The sequence below is a fragment of the Sceloporus undulatus genome, chromosome 2, assembly GCF_019175285.1.
Source record: "Sceloporus undulatus isolate JIND9_A2432 ecotype Alabama chromosome 2, SceUnd_v1.1, whole genome shotgun sequence".
NCBI classification, from domain to species: Eukaryota; Metazoa; Chordata; class Lepidosauria; order Squamata; family Phrynosomatidae; genus Sceloporus; species Sceloporus undulatus.
The window spans coordinates 306,310,252-306,326,680 of NC_056523.1; the positions used below are offsets into that span (position 1 = coordinate 306,310,252).

Sequence of the window (16,429 nt, forward strand, 5' to 3'; positions counted from 1 at the left end):
GATGAGTTATGCTAGCGCACTTTGATTTTTCTCTGTTTTCTTGTGCACTATATAATCCTTGGAGAGCCCATATTTCATTTGTCATACATTGAAGGGGGATGCAGCCCAGTCCAAGGGCTCCCCATATGGATTTTTATTATAATCTGAGGGGTAATCTGGATTGGTGAGGGTTCCAGTTCTTCCACTGGTTGCAAGAGGATGCTGGACCCCATCATCAAAAGGATTGGAATGCTTATCCACTGTGTACTATCTGCTGCATCATTCACCATCAATAAAGCTCATGCAATAGAAATAGTGTGTGTCATTCTTGCAAACAAGCTTGTAAAATATGGACTAGACAAAGTAACTGTTGCATGGATTTGTAATTGGTTGACTGGCTGAACCCAAAAGGTGCTCAACAATGGCTCCTTTTCATCTTGGAGAGAAGTGACCAGTGGGGTCCCACAGGGCTCTGTCCTGGGCCCAGTGCTATTCAACATCTTTATCCAGGAAAAGAGATTTCACCTGAACATTAGGAGGAACTTCCTGACAGTAAGGGCTGTTCGACAATGGAATGCACTCCCTCGGATGGTGATAGAGTCTCCTTCCTTGGAGGTCTTTAAACAGAGGCTGGATGGCCATCTGTCGGGATGCTTTGGTTGAGATTTCCTGCATGGCAGAATGGGATTGGACTGTATGGCCCTTGCGGTCTCTTCCAACTCTATGATTCTATGGCCTGTTACAGACTGCCAAAATAAAGCTGCTTTGGGTCTCTTTGGAGGTATGCTATTTAAATGATACATGGGTCCTAAGAGTCCAGAGGTCGCGCCAAAGCCACACTCCATTCCTAAGCACAGGAGTGCAGCTTTGGTGCAGCTTCCGGACTCTTAGGACCCATGCATCATTTAAATAGCATACCTCCAAAGAGACCTGAAGCAGCTTTATTTTGGCAGTCTGTAACAGGCCTATGTTTCTTGAGTGTCAGGCTCATAAAGCTTTATTTATTTATTTATTTATTTATTTATTTATTTATTTACCCAAGGCAGCTTCCAGGACAACAAATTAAAAACATTTATAAAATGTTTTAAAACCAGTTTAAAATCACCACATTAAAGCATTATAAAACTGATTACAAATCATACAAAAGTTAAAAACAGATAAAACATACATCTATATTAAGAACCTCCCCTGATTAACCATTAAAAGCTTTCTTAAATGAAAATGTTTTTGCTTAACAGCAAAAAGAAGGCAGGGAGTTCCAGAGGTTGGAGTAGCGACCAAGAAGGCTCTCTGTCATGACCTTTCCAAGCAAGACTGACAGTGGCGAGACCAAGAGAAAGCCTTCCCCTGATTATCTTAAAGCTCTGGCAGGATCATATGGGGAGATATGGCCTTTCAAATAGTCTGAACCTAAACTGTAGGTCACTATTTCTTGAGAGAGCCAGCGTAGTACAGTGGTTTAACTGTTGTGACTCTGGAGTGTTTGAATCCACACTCAGACATGCAAAGTCACTGGGTCACTCCAAGCAAGTCACAGTCTCTCAGCCTCAGAGGAAGGCAAATGCAAACAGCCCTCTCTCAACAAGTCCTGCCAACAAAACCCCATGATAGGGTTACAATGATATGGTTACAATGTACTGAATATTATGGTGACCAGGAACATAAAGTGTTCATACTTTTTGGCATGGAAGCAGAATTAGTCAAAATGAACCCTTGGAGAGGCCTGGAACAACACCCAGTTCTGGAGTGAGACAACTGTCAGTGCTGGCATAGGAGATTATCACATGTGAGAAAAGGACGGGAGAGAAGTGGATCACTCCCATCCTTGTCCCGTACTTATCGCACTATTGCAAGAAGATTATCACACATGTTGTGCTTATCTTGCCATTATCCTGTCAATGAAGTGGAATTGTTCCATCACTTTTCATTAATGGAAACTTCCATTAATGAAAAGTGATGTGACATTTCCACTTCATCGATGGGATAATGATGGGATAAGTGTGACAACGTCTGATAAACTTCACACAATAGTGTGATAAGGACACGAGAGATCCACTTTGCTCCTGCCCTTTTTCACATGTGATGATCTCTAAAGTTATGCTGACCAACAGAATTATGTTTTATGTCAAAATCACACCACAGAGTAACAATTCCAGGAAAAAGAATGACTGTTAAAAACTTGAAGGCTGACATATTGTGTTAAGTTTCTTTGCTCATGGGAGGGTTTAAAGTTGAAGTGCAAACAGGAGAAAGAAAGTTCTTACCAGAATATCATCTTCATGAGATGAAATTTGATGGATTCAAGCATTCATCTTTTCTAAGTTCTGTGAGAACCTACAATAGGAGGGCAAGGGCAGTAATTGCAAAAGCTCCATTTTAATGCACTAAGATTATGCTTTTAAATTGTTAAAAGAAACTTCAATCCATTCTGGTAGCACTTAAGAACAACATCTTAGAAATGTCAGGGAATAATAGCAGACAATTTGAAGCACTTCTCAGTCTCAGTGTTACAGTGGAAGAACTGAGTATGTGCAATACATCCCAATCACATGCTTACTAAGACATGGTGTTAAAATGTAGTTAATGTTCTGGCAAAAGAAATTTATCATTTTTTACAGTCTTACAGCTCTTGGAATTACAGCTTCCAGAATCCCCCCAGCCTGAAAGGCCAGTGACCATGCTGGCTGAAGGGATCTGTGAGATTAGTTCAAGAGTCACTTTTTTCAAGTTCTGTTGTCTAATTCGGTGATGTAGATATGTTTGAGAAATTTGGTCTCTGTGCATTATGATGCAAACTGACCTGATCTGAGTTTTCTGGACTAGTGTAAGAACTAGAATAGAATTATCCTTCAAGGTGCATCCAGACTGATTAGAAAGCAAGTTTCAGATTTTGTTCCGGTTCCTTCTGATTTTATTTTGGAGATCCATAACATATACCAGAATATTTTCTGTGAACTCCCAATATGACCAGAATTTTTTAAAAACCAGCTCTCCGGGTCATTTTATTTTAACCCAGATCTTTCCTGGCCCAGATCTCACCCGGGTTGGTCCCTGGGTCGGCATGGGGATGGGTGGGTGTTTACACACCCATCCCTATACTGACTAAGGACCAGGACAGGCAAACTATCCTTACCTTGCTGGCCATTGCCTCCCATTGAAGAAGACCCCCATTGCCACATCTGATGTGGAAAACGGGGTCCTTGGCTGCACCCATGTAGCCAGGCACCGTGTTTCTGCATCAAATACTACAATGGGGGGGGGGGGGCTTCTTAGAATCAGAATCATAAAGTTTGGAAGAGACCGCAAGGGCCATCCAGTCCAACTCCCTGCCTTGCAGGAAATCTAAATCAAAGCATCCCCGACAGATGTCCATCCAGCCTCTGTTTAAAGACAGGAAGGAGACTCCACTACACTCTGAGGGAGTTTGTTCCACTGTTGAACAGCCCTTACTGTTCACCCTAATGTTGAGGTGGAATCTCTTTTCCTGGAGCTTGCATCCATTGCTCTGGTCCTAGTCTCTGGAGCAGCAGAAAACAAGCTTGCTTCCTCCTCAATATGACATCTCTTTGAGTATTTAAACTGGGATATCATATCACCTCTTAACCTTCTCTTCAGAGCAGAATATAGTGGCACTATTACTTCCCTTGATCTAGGCACTATACTTCTATTGATGCAGCCTAAATTCACATTGGCCTTGTTAGCTGCCACATCGCACTGTTGACTCATGTTCAATTTGTGGTCTACTTGGACTCTCAGATCCCTTTCACATGTAGTCTCCTTCAGCCAGGTGTCACCCATCCTATATCTGTGCATTTCATTTTTCCTCCCTAAGTGCAGTACCGTACATTTCTCCATGTTGAAATTCATTTAGTTAGCCTTAGACCAGCTTTCCAATTTATCAAGGTCATTTTAAATCTTGATCCTGTCCTCTGGGGTATTAGCTACTCCTCCTAATTTGGTGTCATCTGTAAATTTGATAAGTATGCCCCCAATTCTGTCATCCAAGTCATTGATAAAGATGTTGAATAGCACTGGGCCCAGGACAGAGGCAATGGTCAGCAAAGTAAGGAACACAGGGAGCATGTGAACAGCCAGGTTTTGCTGTGACATTTCCCAGGAACTCCATGAAAAACCAGGACTTTTACCCTGGAGTAAAGGCTATTGACCCCAGGGTCAGACTGCATCCTCGGGATCTGTGGACAGGCGGGATTGGGCCTGATCCTGCCCTAAGCTTTTTGTCCTGCATCGTCTGATCTAGACTACATGAGGCCAAGGAGAACTCTGGCCTTTTGGCCCACACAGACAACCCCTTAACAGGAACAAATCCTGGGAATTTTCAATCAGTCTGGATGCTATTCTTCTCAGAGCTTTGCAATGCAGTTCTTCATTCAAAACTAAAATACATTAAAAGGCATTTCACTGAAATGTTTTAATTAAAGTATGTTCAATGTAATTTCCTTTTGCACAGACATACCTTATATGAGATTGTACTGAATGATATATGGATTTTGGGAGAAAATATGTTCGGAAATGCATATTGAAATACTTATTTGTATATTATTTTTTTATCCAGATTAGTTTGGGATGAAATATATGTGGAAGTGACATGGAAATGAAAACAAACAAACAAACCGAGATCTGTCCATTCCCTTGTTAGAGTTTTTTAAGTGGTAACCCAAATATACATACCTGGAAGTAAGTGCAGTTGGACTTAGTCCTAAGGAAAGTGTGGTGTAGTGGTTTGAATCTTATACTATGACTCTAGAAACCAGGGTTTGAATCTCGGCATGAACATAAAAAACCACTGGCTGACCTTCAGCAAGTCACACTTTCTCAGCCTCAGAGGAAGGCAATGGCAAACCCCTCTGAACAAGTTTTGCCAAGAAAACCCTGTGATAGCTTCACCTTAGGATCTCCATACGTCAGAAACAACTTGAAGGCACGCAATAACAAAATATACAGTACATATAATTGTGCACAGTAAATTGTTCCTGCTGAAGTTAATGGAGCTTTAGGGTATCTATCCTATGCATATTTGCCTCTAAGTAAGTCTCTTTGAGTTCAGTAGGACTTACATTTGAGCAAATGCATAGGCACACATTATAAAATGATTTGTTTAGACTGGATTATGTCCTTAATTTCTCTGCTTTCCTTACTGAATGTGGATTCTCTTTGGCCAGAAAGCCTGCGGTTGAATGTGTCTATTAATCATTGTTCTGGTGTGTTCTAATATTCAGGGTTACATTTTTCCACATTTTAAAACCAAAAGAATATTTGAATATTGCTCCAGATTCTTGCACAACAAACATAAATCTTTTAATACATATCTGGAGCTTGACAAGGAATCACATGCACACCATGTGTCTGTTTTCTCACATGGACATGTGGGTGATTGATCACAGAACTGCTCCAAGCCAAATAAACAATGGCTGGTAAAGAAACTCATTGGCAGATGAGCCATTTGGCAGTGACCCACACAAGAGAGAGAGGGGTGGGGGCCCTCTAAAGAAGCTAACCTCAATCTGAAATCCTGCAGATGTATTGGACTACTGCCCTTACCATCCCCAGACATGCTGCCCTATGATATGAAAATGTAATCTCAATTGTGTCCTGCATCTACAATAGGCAACCTAAACTCTGATAGTAGAGCTCAAAGATAGAACTGAAATACTGTTTCTGACTATTCTTCAAATACTATTCAATATGGTTTGTGTCTCCAAGTTAGCTATCATTGGTTGTGTGTATGTGCCTTCATGTTGCCTGTCAACTTATGGTGACCCCATTAATTTCATAGGGCTTTCTTAGGCAAGGGGTGCTCAGAGGTGGCCCCTGAAAACTGCATAGTTCTTAATGAATTTCTTGCAGTGGGAAGCAAATTGCTGGCTTTAAGAAGAAACTTAGTGAAGAATTACATCTTTATTTCTCAGAGTACAATGTTCGCAGTGCATAACAAACCATCAATTCTCTATGTTGCATTTTAATGTAGCTAGATGGACTGGAGGCCATTCTGGTTGGGGGATGATGCTAGTGGTAGTAAACAGAACTAAAGAGTGCAGGTGTGTGTGTGTTGTGCTTACACAAGTCACCCATGCATTAAAAAGTAGCTCTTCTGAAATTTGTTTGTGGCTTTGCAGTCAATGTGGCACCTAACTCAGTGGCTTGACAGATTTTTGTTGCAAGGCAATTCTACAAGCTGGTGGCAGGGAATGCTGTCCACATTACTGATGCTTCTTTCTTTCTTTTTAAAAAAAAGCTATTAAAATTAAAAGAATGCTTGTACACTCATAAAGAAGTAAACAGGAATGCCTAGGAAAACACTCAGTTTATTGGAAAATGACATAGTATAGGTAGAATAAGTACTGTGACAGATGTAACAGATTTAGAAAATTGTATAATGTAACAGATGCAATAGATTTGGAACATTTATGTAATGGAGAAACTAAAAACAACATGGAAAATAACAACAAAAGCAAGAAGGAAGTTGAGTATTGAATATGGAATTTAGTTTTGCAAATAAAGCTAGTATAAAGTTAAGTATAAATTATATGAGGTATAATAATTAAATAATACTGTTTATTTTTTAAAGAAATAATGAAATTTTGGCTAAATGTAGAAGACTTTTGGATTATGCTGTTTGTAATAAAAAGTATTTTTTTACTTAAAGAATTCTTATACAGGCAGGAACTATGTGTTGTGTTGTGTTATATTTTATTTTATATCTTGCCTTTCTCCCATTACAGGACTTAAGTCAACTTACAACAGACTAAAACAAAGTGCAGCTTTAAAAGAACTATTACTTGAAAAGTTTAAAAACCACAATGTTAAAGCAGTTTAAAATACATTTAAAATGTAATTTAAAAGATAAAAACACAGCACAATATTTATTTATTTGAATATAATTATAGAATTAGTTCAGATGTACAGTACACATTGGAGTGGCAGGGTGTTGATGTCACATAGGCTGGAAATTATTGCATATGCTATGGACATCAAAATGAAAGGGAAACGTCTAGGAAGAAATGAGAAAATGTGAGCCTGAAGAAAATAATAGAATCTGGACATTATCAGACAAGGGAAATTGGAAGTATAATCCAATGGCAATCCGAACGTAATCATGGAGTTTCACGTTATTGAGTGAGTGGTGATCACATGCAATTTCGGGCAATGGCAAGCTATTTTTGGACAATGGGAAGTCAGTTCGAACGCAATTCAAATTCACATAAATTTGCTGAACTAGCGAATTCACGTGAATACGTTCCGGCCCCACTTTCTTTTCATTCAAAATTAAGAGAAATTCCTCCTGTGTGATAAACTCCTCTCTCTCTCTCTCCCCCCTCTCTGTGTATTCATAATCCTTTAAACTAGGCACTGGGAAAGTGGGTAAGTGTTCTGGGCAAGACCCACATCCCACACTCCTAACAGATTTGTCTCTATGGAAATCCAATTTACCCGAAAAGTCTTCAAGACACTTACCACTTGCATTTTGTCAATCTTATTTCCCTCACTGCCTGGCCAATTGTGAGTCTTATCTAATTTGGTATTGCAAAGTGAAAAGCTGGACCACTGTCGTCACTAGAGTTGGCCTCATACAGTATCACCTCCCACAATGACTTCCTCCCATACCACATCATACAGAATCCTTAGTAATATTTTCTACACTAATATTGCTCATAAATCTTAATTCCTATATGTGAGTGAATGTAGTAGCAATAGTTGTGACATAAACAACTAGCAAAATTAAAGTTGTACCTTTAAATTACAATGTCATGCATCCAGCTTAAACAAATTCCTGTGCATCTTAAATCTCTCAAATATCTATAAAAGTACCACTCAAATTTGTATCCCTCCAACTCAAATTCTTCTTCTTTTTTTTAATATGTTATGCCCTCCTTTCAACATCAAAAAAATCTCAGTGTTACCCATTTAGCATTTAATACCATTCCTCCTCTATATAAAGCTTGACTTGACTTGAAACTATAAAATAACCAAGACATAGCAGTATCTTCAGCAACAAAGTTTTAACAGTCAAAAACCTTTTCCCCCTAAATATTTAAAATATATTTAAGTAGCTTCTTTGCAGAAGGGGCTGCACAGATCAACCAGTGAATTTGCAAGGGCTTCTTATTTTTTGATAAAATAGAAATGTGAGGGTGATCTGGCTGTGACATCTGTCACCCCATTTGGCTGATCTGGCTTGCTAGGTGGGTGCTCCCTTCCTCCCTTACAGCTCCATGTGCATTCCTCTTGAAGCTGCGTGATCAGTGGAAGAGAATGACCATACGAGATAGAATGAGTGTGATGTTCTTCGGTCAAGGGTATACATTAAAAGAGTAAATACCAAATTTGATAATATATCAAATATTACTATAGCTGCCATCAAAATAGCTGCTGAGATTCAGCTGCAAGTACAATGGCTCTGTGGTATCGAAGAATATTAGAGCATCCTCCTGCATCATCAAACCTTGGCATTTCTCAGGCAACTGATGCAGGAGGAACAAGGAAAAGAGTCCTTTTTATGAGTACTCTCTTTCTTTTTCCATCTACATCAGAAGCCTGTAAGAGTACTCTTCATGAAGACCTAAATACCCTAAAGGCACCAGATCCTGTCTAATCATGGAAGCTAAGCAAGGTCAGACCTGGTTAATACTTGGACAGGACATCAACACCAAATACAAGATACTATAAGCTGTATTTCAGAGGGAATACCTGGCAAAACCACCTCTGAGGAGTCCTTGCCAAAGAAAACCCTATGAAACTTATGGAGTTGCTGCACTTTGACAGGCAACTTGAAGATACACACACATGCCTTCTCTCTTTATGAGCTGGGTTGCTTGAAGCAGCTATTATTTCAGTGATTTGGCTTCATCAGTGGCAGCTGATTGAGCATTGGGACAGAGGTTCAAGAGCCTCAGACAATGTGTTGCCCATTATGATTTAAAGCTACAGGTTTTTTTATTATATAAAAGGAAATGTGCATTTTGCAAAACAGTTAGATGAGTCAACCGATTAATAAAGTGTGCTATTCTTCTTCTATGTGCCAACTATGTGTGGGAAGAAGGAACCAAAGAAGTGTTATTCCCCAAAGAACTTGCCAGCATCTTCTACAACAAATGACATATTAAGACTTCAACATCTTTATTTATTTTCTTTAAGGTTGTATTTGTTTTTAGTGTAGTCTTCTTCTGTCTATATATATATTTTAAAAGTCTGGCGTGTGCTTGTGGGTGTTATTATCCTTCCCAATTGAAAATAGCTCCTCTCAAATTCAAGGCTTCAGTGTTAAGTGTATTCCTGTTTTACGTCAGCAAAAGTCTCAAGGGATTATACCCATTTTAATTTTTAATTTTAATTTTTAAAATTCTTTCTAATATACAGCTAGCCTTTCTCCCAACAGGGGACCCGATGTGGCTTGCAACAAAGTTCAAAGCCAGATAGTGTTAAAAACCTGAAGACACAAAACTTAAAAACAATTAAATCATCTATCATGTTACAATAACCAGCATTTATGGAAGGACTAAATTATTTAAAAGATATAACAATAAGGATTAAAATGGAGAACACACATTGAGTTACAAAGAAAAATCCCTTCTGCACACCAAGGAAATTTCCAAACGCCTATTTAAACAAAAAGGTTTTCCTTGCCAGTGAAAGGAAAGCAGAGAGAAACAGCAGCCTAGCCTACTATGGGATAGAATTCTGCAGTACAGGAGCAGCCACCAAGAAGGCCCTCTTATATATCCTCACCAAAAGCCTGTGACAATAGTGGGACTGTGAGAAAGTCCTCCCTCAAGAATCTCAAGACTTGGGCAAGATCATATTTCCTTGAAGTTCCAGTACGAACGCCATAGCAGCCCTGCTCCTTTCTTATATCAACTTGCCTTGACAGGAATGAACTTTATAATGGGAAAGGTAAAGCAAGAGATGCGCTGTTGTAAAGTTGCACATGTATATAGTGAAATAATAATAATAATAACAATAAAGAATAGTGCTGTTGGCAAGTAAGTTGCCTTATTGTTGCTTGCAGACCTAGAAAGAACTTTGGCCGTATTCAAAACAACGAGTGTTAGATGTACGCTTGAGAGTTCCCATGTGGTGTAGAAAGGACTCATTTGCAATTTCTGTGGGAAATCCTGGTTCATTCATTTGTTTTCAGCAAGTATCTTGAGGCTAGCAATACTGATCAGAAATAAAATTAATAGAGAAAGGTTTAAGCATTTGTGTCCCTCTGCTGCTCCTTGGATTAAATGAGAAATCCCCCATGTTGGCTTCGATCTTTGTCTGTGTGGGTCCCCTTCCTTGACATTTTCACTGTGGCTTTTTTGCTTCTTTCCTCATTCTAGTTAGCTCAAAGCAATTCCACTAGAACAAGGGAGGCATGAATGTGACTTGCATGGCCACCAATCCCCTCTAGCTCAGATGAGGCTAGCAGCTTCCATGTGAATAGTGCAGTGAATCCAGCTTTTGAAGTCTGAACTAAAAAAGCTATCCAAGCTGCTGAACCTCATCTTCCAAATAGTTTAGACACTTTGGATATCTTCTTTCAATTTCAAACTAAAACCCAGAGTAGATGCATCCTCTGACTGACAAGGAAGCCACCAGCAGTCCCTGGGTGTTTATCACACTGAGCTTTTTGCAGCTTTTTGCAGCTCTGATTCAAAGCCACTGTGGGTCCAATGATGTGAATTCACGTGATAACATGATGTATTATCACACGGGCTTGCTTTCTATGCGGGGGGATCGTTCCAAGGCACAGCCACAGTGAATCCGGAATGACTCCTCATTTTGGTGAATTCGGTAACAAGCAAATTCACAAAAATTGCTTCTAAGCTCACTTCGATTTCACTCTGAATTGATCTGGTATGGAATACAACTTTGCTTCCGTCCCGGTACAAAGCTGCAATTTTGCTCCATTTGCTTCCGTTGCTCGGAAGGGTAGATTTAGATGTAGATGACAGGGATGGAGGGAATGAAACAGGAGGCTGGGGGAAGAGATGGGAATGATGGAGGGGGCCATCGGAGGCTGAGGGGAGCAACAAACTCCAACTCCCAGAATTCCATACCACTGAGCCAGGACAGTTAAAGTGGAGTCAAACTGGATTATTTCCCCAGTGCAGATGCAACCTAAGAGAAGGCAACTGTTACAAAGGGAAGGAGAGTGGATTGGATTCAGGGAGGTGGTATTTTAGGGAGCATGGAGAATAATTATAATAAAAAAACAAAAAATGTTTGTATAATAATAACATATTTTGTAATAATAATAATAATAATAATAATAAGAAGAAGAAGTTATTAGTTCACTGAGGCACCAGCACTCTCTGGCAGAGAAGGCTCAATGTCTCATGACGCTTCAGTTCCCAGAATTCTATAGCATTGAGCCAGGACAGTTAAAGTGGAATCAAACCAGATTATTTCCCCAGTGCAGATGCAACCTAAGAGAAGGCAACTGTTAGAAAGGGAAGGAGAGTGGATTCAGGGAGGTGGTATTTTAGGGAGCATGGAGAATAAGGGAAACTGGATCATTTCTGCACTCCTCCAAAATGGGTCTCCTTCAGATCCAAAGGATTTACTTCCAAGTAAACCTGCAGCTTCTATACTGATTATTTTGCAGTGAAATAATTTTTAATAATAATAGTAATAATAATAATCCCTGAATAATAAAAGTAATAAATGGATGGGGCTCTGACACGGAGGATAGATGTAGATGTGGCTGAAATGGATGAGGCGAATACAGGAGGATAGATGTAGATGTAGTTGAAATAGATGAGGAGAATGACAGGAGGATAGATGTAGATGTAGCTGAAATAGATGAGGAGAATGACAGGAGGATAGATGTAGATGTGGCTGAAATGGATGGGGGCTGTGACACGGAGGACCCATTTGGATTTGGCTGCCAGAGATGGGAAAATAGAAGGGAGGAAGAAACGTGAAACAATCATTCATGTGAGGCTGGCATTCACTTGAAACTGGAACCAGGAAGTGGCACTCTTCTTCACCCTGTAAGTGCAAAGGTTCACGATGCGTTCAGAGCCCCACTGAGCAGGTGCAAGGGTCCCAATTTGAATAATTGAATCTGCATGGTATGTACCAGTGTGGTAATTCAATGTGCATTCACTCCGCTTTGAATCAGGAATCACCATAATTTAGTTCTTCACGTGTGATAATTCATCACGTGAATTGCCTTGGATTTGAAGTGACTCTGCTTCCCCTTCAATTCAAATGGGCTCTGGATTTGAGTTCCAGTCTCACGTGTGATAAGGGCCACTGTTTCAGCTGGCTGAACTATTGTGTGGAAGTTTGGTTGGCTTCCCAAAATGAGCAAAGAACTTTTTGTTATAGCTTGAAAAATTACTTTCTGGATTACATCTTCCAGAGGCGGGATACAGACCACCCCTTTGGGGCGGCCTACACTTGCCCTTTCCCTGACAGATCAGGGCCTCAGTGGCCACAGCGGCAACCCCAGAGGCTCCGATCCGCTGCTTTTTCAGGCCTCGGGGAAGCAGGAAAATGCCGCTTCCCTGCAGCCTGGAAAGGGGTGTCCTTGGGGCTTCATGCCCCAAGGACACCCCAACAGCGGAAGGGAAAGAGAGAAAGGGGCCACTCAGACCCTTTCTCTTTTGTATCGCTGGCGCAGCTGTGTAAAAGCTGCACCAGCAATACAAGCAGCAAAAGGAGCTCCATTTCGGAGCTCCTTCCAGCACCGCTGAAAGAGCGCCACAGCACCCTGCAGCGGTGCCAGGACATAACAGCCACGCCATTTGGATGTGATGTGGCCATCACGCCAAAATGGTGGTGCCCATGTAGACAAGATGCCGCCATTTTGACATCCTGGCGACATACTAGGGTTGCAGGGTGTATATAAGCAACGCGCCGAGGCAACCCTAGTACATAACCAGGACATGCTAAGAGGCCCATCTGGATAGGGCCAGAGTCTCCTAGCTGCTGCTCCTTTGCATGGAAGTTGGTGTCTCCTCTTGCAAGTAACTTTCCTGCTGTTCTCTGCAGATACAAAATGTGCACATGCAAAGGATAACAGCAGAAAGTCCTAAGAGGAGGTGGGCAATATTGAGAAAAAGGCTTTCCAAAGTCTTCTAAAAGTGCCTTATTATTAGCCTGGATCCTATTGATAGCTCCAACTAGAGTAGACCCATTGACCCACTGGGGTGTACCCAAATGCTGAGTCACAATTCAGCAATTGATTCAATGGATTTACTATATAGGGGAGTAACCAACAGGATTTAGACCAAAATTTTCATGTCCATACAGTGGTCACTCCATATTCCCTGAGGTTAGGGGTGAGGAACCCCCTGAATGTGGAAAAAACGCAAATAATTTTTAAAAACAGTATTCTTTTTATCTAAGAAAACCTCTCTCTAGGAATTTCCAGTACTGCCTTGGGTATATAAATGGGGCCTAGTCCTATATTCAAACCACTATGCCACACTAGCACTCATATAAGGAGATACGATTCTGCAAATAGCCTGGACTTGAGTCATATAGGATTTCCTTTCACTTTAAGGATTTCACTATTAAAAATCTGAATTTGAAGTCAGGAAAAAGATATCCCTTTAATCACTTGGGATCATTCACAATCCAGCTAGGCTTCAGTTTGAACATAACTGGTTTGTGTGTTACATTTGAATTATTTCTCTACTCAGTTGATTGTTTTTTGTTTGTTTTTTAAAGTCAGTGAACAGCACACATTTCAAACATGACTGACCTTTTCAAAACCTTAGAGCTAGCACTGCCATCAAGCAGCAGTCTGTCTGGAGGATTGATTTCCATCTCTTGGGCTCCTGCTTCAATTGTAGCTAAGATATTTGAACCCTGGGAGTTAGATTGCTTATCAGTGTGCAATAGTCCTCCTGAGATGCTTAAAAAAAACCACATCCTTTTTTTAAAGCTTCAATATAGCCAGTGAGAAAGACAGGTCTGATTGGGAAAGGGCTGCAGTAAAACAGTAGATGCAGAAGTTCGCAGGTTAAAACCTTGGCATCACTAAATTCCTGCCTGAACGCCTGCAATATGTGTACATTTCTTTGAACATGTGTAAGTTTATTCATGTAGCTGGAAAGCACACTCAGTCTAAAGCTGGGAAATAGTACTTTTTTGACTACAGTTCTCAAAACCTGCAGCCAGAATGCTGGAGCATTCTGGAAATTGTAGTCCAAATCCAAACATTTCCCTAGCTCTGTTGGTAACACTTGGTATAAAGCAGTGTCCTATAATTTTATCTATTGACTTCCAGGAAGATACAAAAGTATATGGGATTTGAGGATTTGCTACAGGGTTAGAAGTTGTGCTGCCTCTTTAAGGAGGAGGCTGTTTGCTCCGAATAGCTGGGTTTCTGTTGGCAGCTTAGGTCCAAAACACAAGGCAGGAATAATCCAGTTTGAGATTGCTTTAACTGCCCTGCCTCACTGGTAGGGAATCCTGGGAATTGTAGTTTATTATGGCACCAGAGCTCTATGACAGAGAAGGCTAAACGTCTCACAAAACTACAGTTCCAGAATTCCCTAGCACTGAGCCAGGGCAATAAAAGCAGTCTCAAACTGGATTATTTCCACAGTGTTTTTTGGAAAATGATCTGCATCTGCACTGCAGAAATAATGCAGTTTGACACCAAGGAACATCCCTACCATCAACTGATATTGAATATGGGGACAGAAGAGGAAGCCTGGCAGAAGACCACTGATGGGGATTTATTCTCCACCAGCAATAGCCTGGGCAATACATTCCACTTAACTTATTAAGGGGCTGTTATAAAAAAATCATAAATGTTCAATACTCCTTTATTAGTCCCGGTCACTGGATGCCACACCACAGCTGGGCTTTCCATTGTGGTGGGCAAGCTCTGGGAATTCAGAGGTCAAAGCCTCTCTCCTCACCTTTATAATGCCATGGAATGATCTATTCCTTAAAAGGGCCCTGGTAGTGCCCAGGAGTACTTTTGGTTTCAGAAACCTTCCCTTTTGAGTGGCATAATGTGTGGTGTGCCCTTTAAAAACTTCTTTTAAAGGTGAATCATTGCTACCAGAGACATCTGGGAGCTAAATTCTCTCTCCCTCCCCCCCCCTCTCAGGAGATTATCACACAGAGGTTTACCACCCTTAAAATATGGCTAGATTGTCCCTAAAGCGCAAGGGTGTGATCACCGGTCACGCTTGTCTCTCGTGATGAAATCGTCATGGAGGCGTCCGGTCATTAAAGCATTCGTGGAGCTGTCATTTCTCTGCATAATGGGGGCTTCTGTTTTGCAGAGAAATGGTGGCTCCATGAATGCTTTAATGACAGGACTCCTCCATAACGATTTCATCACAGGAGACAAGCGCAACTGGTGATCTAGCTGCATTTTAAGGACGGTATGCCTCTCTGTGATAATCTCCTTATTGTTAATTGAATGAAACCTATTGTGTGTTCTTCCTCAAAAACATGGGGAGGTATGCTACATTCAATTTGTGTTACATTATGTCCCTGGTTCAATGGAATTAATAGCTGTATAGCCCTAAAAATGTAGAGAATCTGGTAACAGTAGCATAGATTTTGTTTACAGGATGCTCCAGCTATGCCACACTGTGCTCTTCATCTTGCTCTACCTGATCTTAATAGTCCAGCTCTGTAAAGCTATTGTTCATTAGAAATTACATTGATACTATTTCCTGAGTCTGATACATAAGTGGCAGAAGGTATGGATTGGTCCAGAAGAGCTGCTCCACCTATTAAGATTGCTATAAGATTATGAAATCCTAATATTTCATAAAACACCAAAACTGGCTATATGCACCCTGCGTGAAGGAGGGGAGAAGGTTGTACCTTGAACTGAAATATCCTTCCTATTTTAGCTAAATACAATAATTTAAGTATTTAATGCATTAATTTGTTATCTGCATACCATATTCTTCCTCCAATGAACCTGGCATAGCATCTGTGTTTGGCAGAAAGAACCTCTCTTGCTTTTGGGGATAAAAAGACCACATATTAAATATTTGGTGAAAATAAATTAATGACGTTTGATTATTAGCTTGATTCCTTTATTATTATCACTTCCTTTCTCGATAAGTGATGAGGGTCATCTAATGAATTACACCTTCCTTGGGTTTATTATTTTGTCCAGCAATCTTGACCTTTCTTAATGTCAGCAGTCAATAGCATTACAGAGCTGAGATGTAAATTTGCTGATATAATTTGATTTCTCCCCTTTCCTGTTTACCCTAGCTCTTACAAATACATTATAATATCTGGCTTTGTAAGTGCTTACAGGGCTAGATATTCAATCATCCTTATAACAGCCTGTTAAGCTATCCTTATTTTTTATTCTCCCATGGGAGACTAAGGTGTGTTACAGACCGCCTGAAAGCAGCAGTCTGCCGGCGCCGCCAGTTGTGTCCGGAAACCGCAGCGGCCAAACCGCGCAGTTCCCAGACGCAGCAAAAAAGAAGCCCAAAAATGGCGC

At 40.6% G+C, this 16,429-nt stretch overlaps 1 long non-coding RNA gene across 1 annotated transcript in view; it reads right to left on the bottom strand.

Annotated features, from left to right (window-relative positions):
- LOC121920278 overlaps positions 1-16,429 on the bottom strand; it is a 32,931-nt gene that overhangs the window by 11,956 nt on the left and 4,546 nt on the right. The window contains exon 2 of the long non-coding RNA XR_006101720.1: positions 2,244-2,313. This is a non-coding gene — a long non-coding RNA (uncharacterized LOC121920278). The remainder of the gene's footprint in view (positions 1-2,243; positions 2,314-16,429) is intronic.